Source organism: Gymnogyps californianus, chromosome 9 (genome assembly GCF_018139145.2).
Source record: "Gymnogyps californianus isolate 813 chromosome 9, ASM1813914v2, whole genome shotgun sequence".
Lineage (NCBI taxonomy): Eukaryota > Metazoa > Chordata > Aves > Accipitriformes > Cathartidae > Gymnogyps > Gymnogyps californianus.
The window spans coordinates 53844-67310 of NC_059479.1; the positions used below are offsets into that span (position 1 = coordinate 53844).

The 13467-nt window shown below is 47.9% G+C and overlaps 1 long non-coding RNA gene across 4 annotated transcripts; it reads left to right on the plus strand.

The window, feature by feature from the left end:
- Positions 1-1364: 1364 nt before the first annotated feature.
- LOC127019834 (uncharacterized) lies at positions 1365-13227 on the plus strand. 4 transcript variants are annotated; one of them, XR_007766984.1, is made up of 7 exons: positions 1365-1453; positions 3011-3156; positions 3930-4174; positions 5111-5287; positions 5595-5669; positions 9739-9811; positions 11346-13227. It is a non-coding gene; the product is annotated as an uncharacterized LOC127019834 (long non-coding RNA). The 4 variants fall into 4 exon arrangements; XR_007766986.1 differs by lacking the exon at positions 1365-1453 and adding an exon at positions 2768-2826; XR_007766983.1 differs by lacking the exon at positions 1365-1453 and having other exon boundaries at positions 2799-3156.
- Positions 13228-13467: the final 240 nt, after the last annotated feature.

The following is a 13467-nucleotide window of genomic DNA, read 5'->3' on the forward strand; positions in this document are numbered from 1 at the left end:
CACAGGCCCACGCCGGGGAAGCGCCCACGGGACCTGAAAGCCAGCGAAGGAGCCGGGAAAGCTTTCCCCGAGGGCCCCAGCGCTGAGCGCGGCGGGGCCGAGCCCGCCCTGCACCCCCGCCTCCAGGCAGCGACCGCGACCGCCCGCACGCTCGAGCGCAGCCGAAGGGCCGCGCGCGCCTCGCCGGTGTTCCCGGGCCCTCGGCGCCGCGCGCCGCCCGCCCCGACGCGCTCCCGCGCCGCTCCCGGCCGCGGCGCACGCTGCGGAGCCGACGCCAGACGGGAAGTGGCACCACCGCGCGCTCCCAGCCCGCCGCTGCGGCCGGCGTGCGCACCGCTGACCCCCGGTGAGCGCAGCCCGGTACTGCGGGCGGCCGCGCCCCGCTCCCGGCTGCCGGTCACACCGCGGGCTTGCAGGCCGCCGCTCGCGCATGCGCACTGCAGCCCATCGAGCGCGGCCCTGTACCCGCAGCAGTGAGCGCTGCTGGGCTGCTCTGTCTGTCCCGGTACACCGGCGAGGATCAACTGGGTGAGCGGCTGTACTGGCGTGTGAGCGACGCGAGGCAGCTACGAGAAAACAATTCGCCTCCCCGTGACAACAGGGACTAACAACAAGAGCTAAGACCTGTTGTGCTACCGATTTGTAAGCACCGGGAAGGGGTGGCGAGAACGGCCGGTTACCGTACTCGCTACCGAAACACCAGAGCAGCAGCGAACACGGCGATGAGCAAGCACCGCGCTGCAATCCAGCAGGCGCAGCAGTGCGGGGCACTCTCTACTGCGCATGCGCCGGCTGCAGTGCCCCGGTGTAAGTAACGGAGGCAGCAGGGTACGGCAGGCCACACTGCGCATGCGTGCTGTCGGTAGCTACAGTATTTCGTTGCACTGGAGTCGGCAGCGGGGCGCCTGGCGGGCTGCATTGCGCATGTGTGGTACTGGTGTGAGCAGTACTGCGCCAAAGAAGTCGTTGCGCATGCGTGCGCTGGCCGGCAGGCTGCAGTACCGCGCTTTGACCACGTGAGGTCAGCCGTGACCAGGACCGGCTGCCGGTGCGGAGTGCACGCGCCGGCTCACGCGTGCACCGAAGCCGCCCGTGCTCTGCTGACGTCATTGCCGGAAGCGCCTCCCTGCGATATCCGGTGTGCAGTTCTTCACGCTCGGCGTGCGGCTGCCTGTGATGCGTAAGCTGAAGGCTCCACCGGAGAGCCCCGGCGAGGGCATCGGGGACCTGCTCAGCGGTGGCTGGGCCCGGTGCGGCTGCCCCGTCGCTGTTTTTTCTCCTAGAGCTGGCGAGCTACGAGCGCGACCTGAACCGGGCCAGCGGCAAGTGCAGCGCGTACAGGGCCGCCCCGCCCCGCCCAGCCCGGGGCCGCCGCTGCCGCCGCTGCCGCCGCTGCCCAGTTGAGGTGCACGCTGGTGCCGTTCTGCAGATGAGCAGCCTCGATGGCGCTTCGGTAACCCGGCAGGAGCCGAGTGGGGCTGGTGGCTGCGGCTGCGGCTGCGCCGCGGTGGCGGGAGGTTCCCTCGAGGGCGGGCCGCGGCGCGGTAGCTGCGGAGCCCTCGGGAGGGGCGGAGCAGCGCGGGAGCGGCCGCCTCCGTGCCGGGCCCGCGGCGCTCGTCTTTCCCGGCGACGGCGTCGCTGCGCGGTGCCTTGGGCAGGAGTGGCGCCTGGGGAGCGCAGTGGGGGGGGTCTTGCCGCGGGAACTGGGGCTGCAGTGGGGGGGGTCTTGCCGCGGGAACTGGGGCTGCAGTGGGGGGGTCTTGCCGCGGGAACTGGGGCTGCAGTGGGGGGGGTCTTGCCGCGGGAACTGGGGCTGCAGTGGGGGGGTCTTGCCGCGGGAACTGGGGCTGCAGTGGGGGGGGTCTTGCCGCGGGAACTGGGGCTGCAGTGGGGGGGGTCTTGCCGCGGGAACTGGGGCTGCAGTGGGGGGGGGTCTTGCCGCGGGAACTGGGGCTGCAGTGGGGGGGGTCTTGCCGCGGGAACTGGGGCTGCAGTGGGGGGGGTCTTGCCGCGGGAACTGGGGCTGCAGTGGGGGGGGGGTCTTGCCGCGGGAACTGGGGCTGCAGTGGGGGGGGTCTTGCCGCGGGAACTGGGGCTGCAGTGGGGGGGGTCTTGCCGCGGGAACTGGGGCTGCAGTGGGGGGGGTCTTGCCGCGGGAACTGGGGCTGCAGTGGGGGGGTCTTGCCGCGGGAACTGGGGCTGCAGTGGGGGGGGTCTTGCCGCGGGAACTGGGGCTGCAGTGGGGGGGGTCTTGCCGCGGGAACTGGGGCTGCAGTGGGGGGGTCTTGCCGCGGGAACTGGGGCTGCAGTGGGGGGGGTCTTGCCGCGGGAACTGGGGCTGCAGTGGGGGGGGTCTTGCCGCGGGAACTGGGGCTGCAGTGGGGGGGGGTCTTGCCGCGGGAACTGGGGCTGCAGTGGGGGGGGTCTTGCCGCGGGAACTGGGGCTGCAGTGGGGGGGGTCTTGCCGCGGGAACTGGGGCTGCAGTGGGGGGGGTCTTGCCGCGGGAACTGGGGCTGCAGTGGGGGGGGTCTTGCCGCGGGAACTGGGGCTGCAGTGGGGGGGGTCTTGCGCGGGAACTGGGGCTGCAGTGGGGGGGGTCTTGCCGCGGGAACTGGGGCTGCAGTGGGGGGGGTCTTGCCGCGGGAACTGGGGCTGCAGTGGGGGGGGTCTTGCCGCGGGAACTGGGGCTGCAGTGGGGGGGGTCTTGCCGCGGGAACTGGGGCTGCCTGGTCCGTCTGGCTGGGGCGCTCCGCTGGATGTAACGGGTTTCTGTCGGAGCAGCGCTTTGTTACTGCTCTGCTCACGTAATTCAGTGAACTTTACTAGTAAGGTTCAAAACAAATGCTTCCAGGGAACTCTTAATGCAGACCTGGGTTTACATTGTCTTACGCTCCTCTTATGGTACCCTGGAGCACCGGCTTTCCCTTATTGTCCAATACTTGGTTGGCATCTCAGTAAATAGTCATAGTTTTTCATGAACTCTGAATTCTGTGTTTTATTTTTTTGTAGCTACAAGAATCTACAAGTGACCATGAAGTTAAGTTGTATGCTGGTTCCCACCCCCCCCCTCTGATATTTAGGGTGGAGTAGGTACTAAAATACCTGAGAAGATAGACAATCTTTGGTCCACTGAAAAACTATGCAAGTTGGAAAAGGTGGGTTTTCTTTAATTTGCATGTAGTTCTCAATAGCTGTTTTTCTGTGTACTTTGCAACGTAACCTGCTTGCTTTCGGAAACGTTTGCTGTTGTCTCTGGAGAGACTGATGTCATGATTCCCTTATAGGCAGGGATTCCCTTATAGGCAGGGATTCCTTATAGCAGGGATTCCCTTATAGGCAGGGATTCCCTTATAGGCAGGGATTCCCTTATAGGCAGGGATTCCCTTATAGGCAGGGATTCCCTTATAGGCAGGGATTCCCTTATAGGCAGGGATTCCCTTATAGGCAGGGATTCCCTTATAGGCAGGGATTCCCTTATAGGCAGGGATTCCCTTATAGGCAGGGATTCCCTTATAGGCAGGGATTCCCTTATAGGCAGGGATTCCCTTATAGGCAGGGATTCTATGGCAAGTAGAAAGCAGAGAGCAGGAAGCTCAGCAAAAGTCTCAAAACTACCTGTATAGGAAAATACTTTGAATTATATCAGTAACATATGAATATCTTCTGTGAGAAAAGAAAGTCTGGATGTTGACGTCTGGCATGTTGAGTTTTGACCATACCACTCACTTTAGTGTAAGTAGTTATGGCAGCTAGTTTTCCAGCTTGGTCCATGTAGCTTTCTCCTGATGTGCAATGCTGTCCTCAGTCTTCTGCTGTGATTTGTAATAAGACTTCAGAAAAGAATCTCATCAGCCTGTTTTGTCTTCTGAAGATTTCTTTAGTACAACTGGAGTAAAGAAGGGTATGTTTCGCTTGTTTGTTTCTGCAGCTTTGTCAGGATGATGGAAGTCCATCAGTCAAGTTCCTGATGGGAGTTAGTGGCATTGGGTACAACCTTTTTTGCCCTGTTTGTTTGATGGAATTATGAACAGAAACTGGGAGACTGGAGACTGTGAGAAGAAAGAATTTCGGCTTATGCTGCAGTGCCCAAACTGAGACACCAGATGTGAAATTCACTGAAAGAAAGGGGTACAGAGTTGCCCAATATGGACTTTGCAGTAGAGAAGTAAAGTGGTGAGTTCATGTGTGCAAGCTGAGAGGGGAAGGAGAGAGGAGCTGGTCAAAAAGAGAGCCATGAAAGACTGAGAGTAGTAGAAGCGGAAAGGCAGAGTAGGAGCCTGTAGATGTATGGTGGGAGACTGGGCCAGGAATAATGGTATTCCATGGTGTGTTTCTCAGAAGAGCAAAGGGGCCCTGAAGCAGAAAGAAATCCAGGGCTGTTCAGGAAGGTGCTGTAAGAAGGTCCAAGGCTTGTTCCAGTTTCTGTCCCTTGTCTAGAGAATTCCCAACAGAAAAGAGTTCAGCCTGCAGACATGGGGGTTGCAGGCGCATCAAAGGCAGCAGCAATAGAAATGGATCCCTTGGGAGCAAAGAGGGCTATGATACTGGTTGCTAAGAACAGGTTTGGCTGAATAGAGAGAATGAAAAATTAATTTATGCTTAGAAACAAAGCAGAGTAAAGTGTTGGTATAGAGAATAGAACTACTTTTATGAGGACCACAATGGTTTGCAAGTGTTTGGAAGATTTGTTCAAAGTTTGAAGATACATAATGGCCTGAGATTGTGCTTGAGAAATCGGGGTTGCATGCAGCATGTGAAGTTTGGGTGCGTGTCTCAGGACAGTGAAAGATGCCTCTCTTGATCTGGAGTTTGGTAGAAGATAATAGGAGGGATTGCCACTATTACATGATGATTTGAGACCTGTCAGTTTTGTGGTAACGTGAGGGTGAGGTTTATGGTGGGACAAAGTGGATTCAAAGTCTGTAAGGGTGGTGGTGAAGCTGTAACTGTGGGATTTTGGAGTTGGAGGGCAGGAAGGTGTGATGGTTTCCAGGCTGATCATTGTTGGTGCTGTGAGGTACTGGACAGATAATGGAATAAAATATTACACTTAGATGATGGAATAAAATGTTTTACTTGCCTTCCACTTGAAATGTTGGTCTTTTCCAGCAGAATTGTGAAGAGTAATCTAATCACACAACTTTAATGGCGAAAAAAGTTCAACTATTCATTGGAGTGTTGTGCTTATGATGCACTCTCCATCCAAACTGGAGTTTGGACTGCTTTGCTCTACTGTAGGCTGCAAGCTGGTACTTATCTAAAGATGCTTCTGCTGCTGCTGTGACCGTAAGTTCATCCAAAAACTGATTATGGTGAAAGTAGACCTTAGCATGCAGCCAATTAGATCTCTGTTGTCCAAAGTCTGTTGAATGAGATGTTTTGTGGTGTTTGGGGTTTTTTAAACGATTACGTATCCGTATATAGTTCTATTAACACTAAAACTGTGCATGCCAAGCCTCCAGTGGCCATTTCTGTTGACTGAAATTACAGGTTGAAAATGTGTCTGCCAAGTGGAAGGCAAATGTCAAAAATTACTTTAGCCTTGATCTTGAAGAGCCAAGCGGGTGACAGTGAATTCTAAAATTCCTTTCAGTGTTATGAGAATTTTCCTGTTTCTTCTTACAAACTGCCAGGAACTTTGTGAAGGAAGGAATTAAGACTTTAGAAGGTGAGTGTATGTCATACACTGCACTGACTTTGGGTCCTCAATTCAAACTCCAAATAGTGTTTCTTTTGTCAAGCTGTGTACCTCACAGTGATACTGTTAGCAGTTATACTGAGGTTTTGAGGAATTAAAAATGTAAAGTTAGTGCAGAGAGTGCTTTATGTACATTTCTACAATAAGATGTTTCCAGAGTAACATAGATTCTGTAATAGAGGTGAAAGGTCTGTTAAAGTCTTACGGCTTTATTAGATGATTCTGTATGTGTTCTGACTTCTACCATAAGGTATTGACCAGGCTCTGCATAAAATATCTTCTTTTGTGTTTGACTTTGAAGTTGCTGTTTTATTATGTGTGTTTACTTGGATCATCTTTGTAGTATGGGAAACTTACTGTCCAAATTTTGGTCCTCGGGTAACATGATTATTTTCTTTTTTTTCCTTCTTGTAACTCTAAGGAATAACGAGCACAAGCCGACCCATCGTCAGCAAACAGGGCTGAAGTAGGCTTTCTTGGGTGCCAGTGCTTAGCTTTTCTAATGACTCCTGTAGACAGCAGGATGTTATCTGAGGTTGCAGAGGCCAATTTAGTTAGGCCTCATTCTTTTTGTGTGCTTTATGCTTTTTTTCCAGCAACACAGGTTTTGTGTCATTGGATTCAGAATTCAGTAGGCTTAATCTCCACCTTGAAGGAATTTCTAAATCACGTCTCAGTTGGCTTATGGAGGATTGCTTTAACAAGATTGCATTGTGTTCCTTGATGATCCATTTCTGAAATGGCCTGCACTCTGACCAAAATGCTACAGAGGTGCCCCAAGGTGGTTTTCTTATGTGCTGCATGCAAGATGAGGCTTTTGCAATATCTAAACTTAAGAATGTTATTCAGTGTGTGTGCCTCTCGCTCAACTACTTACTAGTATGAATGCTGCTTGCCAAGTGGTTATTCCACTGTGCTGCTGTCATGGTTTAACCCCAGTCAGCAGCCAGGCACCACACAGCCGCTCCCTCACTCCCCCGCTCCCAGTGGGATGGGGAGGAGAATCGGGAAAGAAAGTAGAACTCATGGGCTGAGATAAGAAGAGTTTAATAACTAAAGTGAAATATAATACTAACAATATGTCCTGATTTCAGCTGGGACAGAGTTAACTCTCTTCTTAGTAGCTGGTACAGTGCTGTGTTTTGGATTTAGTGTGAGAATAATGTTGATAACACGCTGATGTTTTAGTTGTTGCTAAGTAGCGCTTATCTTCAGCCAAGGACTTTTCAGTTCCCCATGCTCTGCCAGCAAGCAGGTGTGCAAGAAGCTGGGAGGGAGCACGGCCAGGGCAGCTGACCTGAACTAGCCAAAGGGGTATTCCATACCATGGAACGTCATGCCTAGTATATAAACAGGGGGGAGTTGGCCGGGAGGGGCGGATCACGGCTCTGGCATCGATCAGCAGGTGGTGAGCAATTGCATTGTGCATCACTTGTCTTTTCTTGGGTGTTGTGTTGTTGTTGTTGTATTCCTTTTCATTACAATTATTATTCTTCTTAGTTAGTAGTGTATTTTATTTTTACTTTAGTTATTAAACTGTTCTTATCTCAACCCATGAGTTTTACTTTTTTTTTTCTTTCCTCCTCCCTACCCCACTGGGGGTTAGTTGCTGGCTGGGGTTAAACCACGACACAACAATAATAATGAAATATAATAATAATAGTAATGAAAAGGAATATAACAAAAAAAAGAAGGGGGGAAAAAACCCCCAGTGATGCACAACGCAGTTGCTCACCACTCGCTGACAGATGCCAGAGCCGTGATCCGCCCCTCCCGGCCAACTCCCCCCTGTTTATATACTGGGCATGACATTCCATGGTATGGAATACCCCTTTGGCTAGTTCAGGTCAGCTGCCCTGGCCATGCTCCCTCCCAGCTTCTTGCACACCTGCTTGCTGGCAGAGCATGGGGAACTGAAAAGTCCTTGGCTGAAGATAAGCGCTACTCAGCAACAACTAAAACATCAGAGTGTTATCAACATTATTCTCACACTAAATCCAAAACACAGCACTGTACCAGCTACTAAGAAGAGAGTTAACTCTGTCCCAGCCAAAACCAGGACAGCTGGTCTTGGAAAAACTATAGGTATGTTTGCTAGAAACTGCAAATGAACTACTAAATCCTCATCTATCTGACTTAGTTCTGTGTGGGGCCAGCTCTAGAGTTTCTGCATTAATTGTAAAATCACAGAATATGTGACCTGAGCAAACTGCCTACTATTGAGTGAGAAATGTTACACAACGATTGTCTTCTCACTGCTCATCTCTGAGCCCCGTATCTGGTATGCATCTTCACCTTTGCATGTGTGAAAACTTTTTCATTGTGGAAATAAATACGACATAATGCAGGTGCTCCATCCAGGTTTTCTGCATGTTGTTAGTGCATGCCTTGCCCACGGGTCTGGTCCTGGCATTGTGTTCAGATCTTGTTTCACAGCCACCAGAAAGTGCTGAACTTTAAGAACGGTTTCAGTGCAATATGTTTTTCTTTTTGTCCCCAGTTCCACTACGTTCACCTGAAAAAAAAGTGATTTCTTGTCTCATATCCAGAACCCTGGTATACAGGGCTTAGACTGGCTGGATCAGGCTGTCAGTGAACGTGTGGTGCTTCCAGGCCACTGTGCTGTTGCCAGTGATTCCTGTCAATGGTTCTGGGGCAAGAGACAAGGCAAATGTGGCAGCTTGTTGGGCAGGCAGTGCACCATAATTTCATCTGACCTCTTCCCCTCAGCAGTTGAGCAGAGCCCTGGCAGTCCATGTCTTCTACAGCTCTCTGCGTAGATGTTTCGGGAGCTGTGTTTGACTGGCTTGTGAGCTTCCGTTTGGCTTTTGGCTCTGCAGGTCACCTGTGGCCCTGGGTGATGGACATTTTCCTGACAACTGCTCATGGACTGAGTTTTGTCAAATACCTTCTGCATTTTTGAAGTACTATGTAAATATAAATCAGTTTGTTATATGGTAACGTTACTCTTGGCTCTTAGCAGCTTTTTAGATAAAGGGAAAAGAATATGCAATGAAGCCATCGTCTAAGACCTGCCAAACTTGCAGCTGAGAGTTTTGCCATTGCTTTGCGATTGTGAAATGTTGTTTTCTAAGCTCTTTGTGCTGAGAAAGGGGAGCTTTATTTGTGACCTAACAGTAATACAAATTGTATTGTTATTTCTGATACGCATTTAGTTGACTACAGCTTTAAGATGCAGCACTTAACAACAGTTTTGGCTGATATTTCATGCTGATATTTTGAAGATTTTTGAGAAAAGAATCCTGAGGGAAGAAATGCTGAAAATGCTCATTAGAAAGTTTTCAATGAGGACGTGAGGCAGTGAGGGCAACTGAATGGCTGACGTATTGAATGACTAATCCTCCCTCTTTCTATAGGAAATTGTACTGGTAGAGTTAAAGAAACTGGACCCAAACTGTATTGCTACAGTTTGTGGCAGTTTTAGACGAGACTGGTGTTCTGTGGCATTTTCGTGTTTATTTCAGGCTAATAAGATGTAGAACTTACTGGTATGCATATGACTTGGAAATCGCTATTATGACTGTTTTAATATGTGATGTTCTTCTGGAGAGACAGTTTACGTCAAATCCCTGCTGTCTGTTTTAGAATTAACTGGGCTGGTTGGTTTGGTGACAAAGCTCCCACAAACTTCATTGCTTCCTCCTCCTCTCCCCACCCCCACCCCAAATAGTATATTGCAAAGTATAAATTGTTCTCTTTGTTTTACCTTTGCAGCATTCATTGCTATAGAGTACAGCAGGAAGTTCTCGGGTACTTTCTGAGATGAAGGGTGATGCCAAGTCATCTGTGATGGAAGAGCAGTGTTCTCTTACTTAAAGATCAGTTTTTCCGCAGATGTCTTAGTCACTGAGTATTTTCTACTAGAAAAACACATTTATAGAACAGGTTAGATGAATGTCTGTCAGTGTTAGTATAGTTTCTGTTAGTGACCAGTACTAGAGTTTAGACAGAAAGCTTAGCTTTAACTGGTTGTTAAAGTTCGCCCTGAGGTATTTTCTTTGCTTCTTTAATTTCCTAGGCACAGAGTCAAGCCAGGGGATAAGGATTAGCTCCTAACTCGTCCAAATTTCACAACAGAATCATACGAACAGGTATGTGTCTTTGCGTTACTGTGAAGTACTACTATGCCTTACTACCAGAATGGTGCACATTTTGAAATTCAGCAGAAGATATGCAATCTCAGACATGTATTGCAGATTCTTGCATCTCTCTCTGTTACTGTAATAGTGACCTGTTCTCTTTGATCAACATGTTTTGTTTAAGGAGTTAAAACCACTTCTCATGTCTATGTATTTTATGTTATGATGTCCTTGCAGAAACATTTAGTTGCTTACTCTTATCCTTCCCTCCCTTTACTTTTCTCCTCATCCCCCTCCAATAATTTGTTTTACTTTAACAAGCTCTAATTGTAAGAACCAGCTGAATAAAGCAGTGATTAAAGATAAACTCAGTATCTCTTTATGTGTTTGTAACCCTTTGGAGGAGAAACAAATATCCTACTGTGGTTTGTAACACTTCTGGGATAACTCTGGGAAAATACCCATGACATTTTGCATATTTAGTGATTTTTTTTTTTTTTTTTTTTTCCTATAGAGTCATGATTTTGAAAGCTCAACACTTAAACTAAGAAACAAGTTTTGTCATTTCTAATGAAAGTTATCTGATGACATAGGTATCAGTGGAATATTTTATTACGTTTTCACAGTTAAAATTGTTAGCTTTTCTCAATATTGTCACAGCATATTTCTGTGTTCAGATTTCATGTAGAAACAGTGAGGTACAGTGCTAATGCAAGTCATTCCTGAACAAGTAGGATACTCATGATTTGTAAATTACTCTGTTGTTTTTATTGTGTTATCACCATTCCTAGCCAAAGCTATTGCATCAAGTTGTAGAACAACTAGGGAAAAAATCTACTTTGTCACAGATATGCTGTCTAAAGGTGAAAACAAATTCATGGTAAGGGTTTTTTGGAGGTGAGGGATATGGGGGAGGTTATATCTCATGACAGAAGTTTGGATGTATTTACAAAATACGTTGTTTATAGACTTTGGCAGTTGCAGCCTAGTGAATCTCTTTTAAGGATTTCAGTATTAGAAAATCTACAGATACTTTTGTAGTTGTTCCTGTATGTTTTGTAGTTGAAACCCACTGAAATCATGTTGACCGTGTCTCTGTTTTGCCTAATGTTTCCCCACAAGCTTGGCACTACCTCATCATTTCTTAAGCCACATCATTGACCTCTCGTTCCTGTGTCTTAACCATCTTGAACTTGATTACTGATTTCAGTTGCATCTTTACTGTGTTTTGGCTAACACAAAACTCACTTTTGTCTCCTTTTCTGTAGACGTTGTTGCAGAGCAGGGTTAGAGGATATGCTGGTAGACTGGGGATATAATATGGAATGTGGGAGGTGCCTAGCGAGAGTAGTGGATTAGAGGAGGTGATGGCATTACATTTTGTTAGGTCCTTTACTTACAGCACAACTTCTATTTGTTTTCTTTAAACCTGGACTGTGCGTTGTCTTGGGTTGGTTCTGGTTGTGACTTTTAACAGATCTGGATGAGGGGTGTGTGTAAGGTGGCTTCTTAGGAGTTGTGGACTGCAATTTCATTTCTGTTACAGTGCTCGAAGGTAGCAGTTGGAGAAGAACTCAAGTGGCCATGGTGGGACCATGCGCACCATGTTCAAAACTGTCTTGAATGTGTGGAAGACTAGGAGAATCTAACTTAAGGGACTATGACCATCCTGGTAAAAATCACTTGCTAGAAAAGCCTATGTGTAATGCAGCCAGATCTAAAATCATGGCTTAGCTGGGTAAACTGAAAAGTAATACCTTAGGTTGTGATTTATTCGTGTGATGTGTGTGGATCCTAGTTTGCATTCGCAGTTCTGCAAGCTCATTATAATTTGACCATTTTCTCTGTGTAACCCTGTCTGCTTTAAGAAATTGTTCTGGAATAGGCATTGTCTTCAAAGCAGAAGGTAAGAAAGGAATGTTGCAAGAAATGGAAATGTGATTGCAGCTGAGAATCTGAGAGGAGCATGTGTCAGTATGGAGACAGACAACTTTCAAAGGATAGGCAATGTTGAGCTTTCAAAATAAAGCCAAGAACAGAAGGGGAAGCATGAAACTGGAGGGTACATTTATGAGACTGTACTGTCTAAATATGTCTAATCATTATAGTTCATTCCCCCCCATTTGCTGCATTATCATTTTAGGTGATGACAGACTAGAGATAAAACAACATAGCTGAAAAGTGAATTGTGTAGAGATTAAAAAACAGTTCAATAGGAAAAGTGGCAGAAGAGATCTGCAGAAAGAGGTCTGCTTTCTTGCAATTATCAGCACAAGCTTTATCTGTGTTTTTCTTAGGCTGCTGTGATTTGCTCACACTGTTGCGTGGTGAGCAGCCTGATAACAATTAGGGCTGGGGAACGGAAAGTAGGAAGTCCTATGGTCCTTCCTGCTCTAATATCACTTTAGGTGTACACTAAGGTGAACACTACTACTCATAGTATAAAACAGTGTTTCACAGTACTGTATGCCATCTGGATGTTCTAATGGAATATGTAACTAATCAGTTCAGCAGGGATTTCACTTCAATCTCCAAGATGACTGGCAATCAGCTCTGTGTCATACATTGCCATTAATGAATGTGGATTTCAGTAACTTGCTAAATGCTGACCTACACTCAAAGTCCAAATTAAGGTACAGATAAGCTATAGTAATATGCTGTTGTTGAAAGCTTTAAGGCTTTCTTCAAAGTGTTTTGATTTTCCTTTTTGGTTTATTTTACTGTGTATGTTCCGTGAATCCCTTTGAAACTGTTAAACTTCTGTGTTACAATTTCATTCCTGTTTGACAAGCATTATCTATTACTATAGTTTCTCAAGAATGCACATCCTGGCAGAACTGCATGTATTCAGAGATGTGTATTTGTAAAGGTGGTTTTGATGTGACAGGGCATCGATCAAACCGTATGAAACTACTTCAAATCTGTTTGATTTCACTTTGAATTTCTTGCTTTCTTTGCTTCCTTGCAGAGTATCTGTCAGCTACCAAATAAAGACAGTGTATCCACCGAGGAGAAGTGATATCTGGTAAACCTAAAAAATAGTTGATCTCTGGTACACCGCAGGCATTTGTTTAAGGTTGTGTGTTCAAATGTACTTCCACGCCCAGAGCATGGCACTTACTAGGTATCTAACTCCTCTGTGTAGTATTGCACTGGTTTTGGATGGGGTGGATTTGATTTTCTTAATAGCACCTTGTATGGATCTGTGACCAAAACAGTGTTGACAACACACCGATGTTTTAGCTATTGCTGAACAGTGCTCGCACAGTGTCAAGGCCTTCTCTGTTTCTCACGCTGCCCCCCACCAGCAAGTAGACTGGGGGTTGCACAAGAAGCTGGGAGGGGACATAACCAGGACAGCTGACCCAAACTGGCCAAAGGGATATTCTATACCATATGGCATTATGCGCAGCAATAAAAGCTCAGGAAAACGAGGAGGAAGGGTGGGTGAGGGTGACGGAGCCCTGGAACAGGTTGCCCAGGGACCTTGTGGAGTCTCCATCCTTTGAGGTATACAAAAGCTGTCTGGATACGGTCCTGGGCAACTGGCTCTAGGCCCTTCTTGAGCAGGCGGGCTGAATCAGATGACTTCTGGAGGTCCCTTCTGAGCTCAACCATTCTGTGATTCGATTCTGTGGGGTTATGGCGTTTGTCTTCCCAAGTAACTG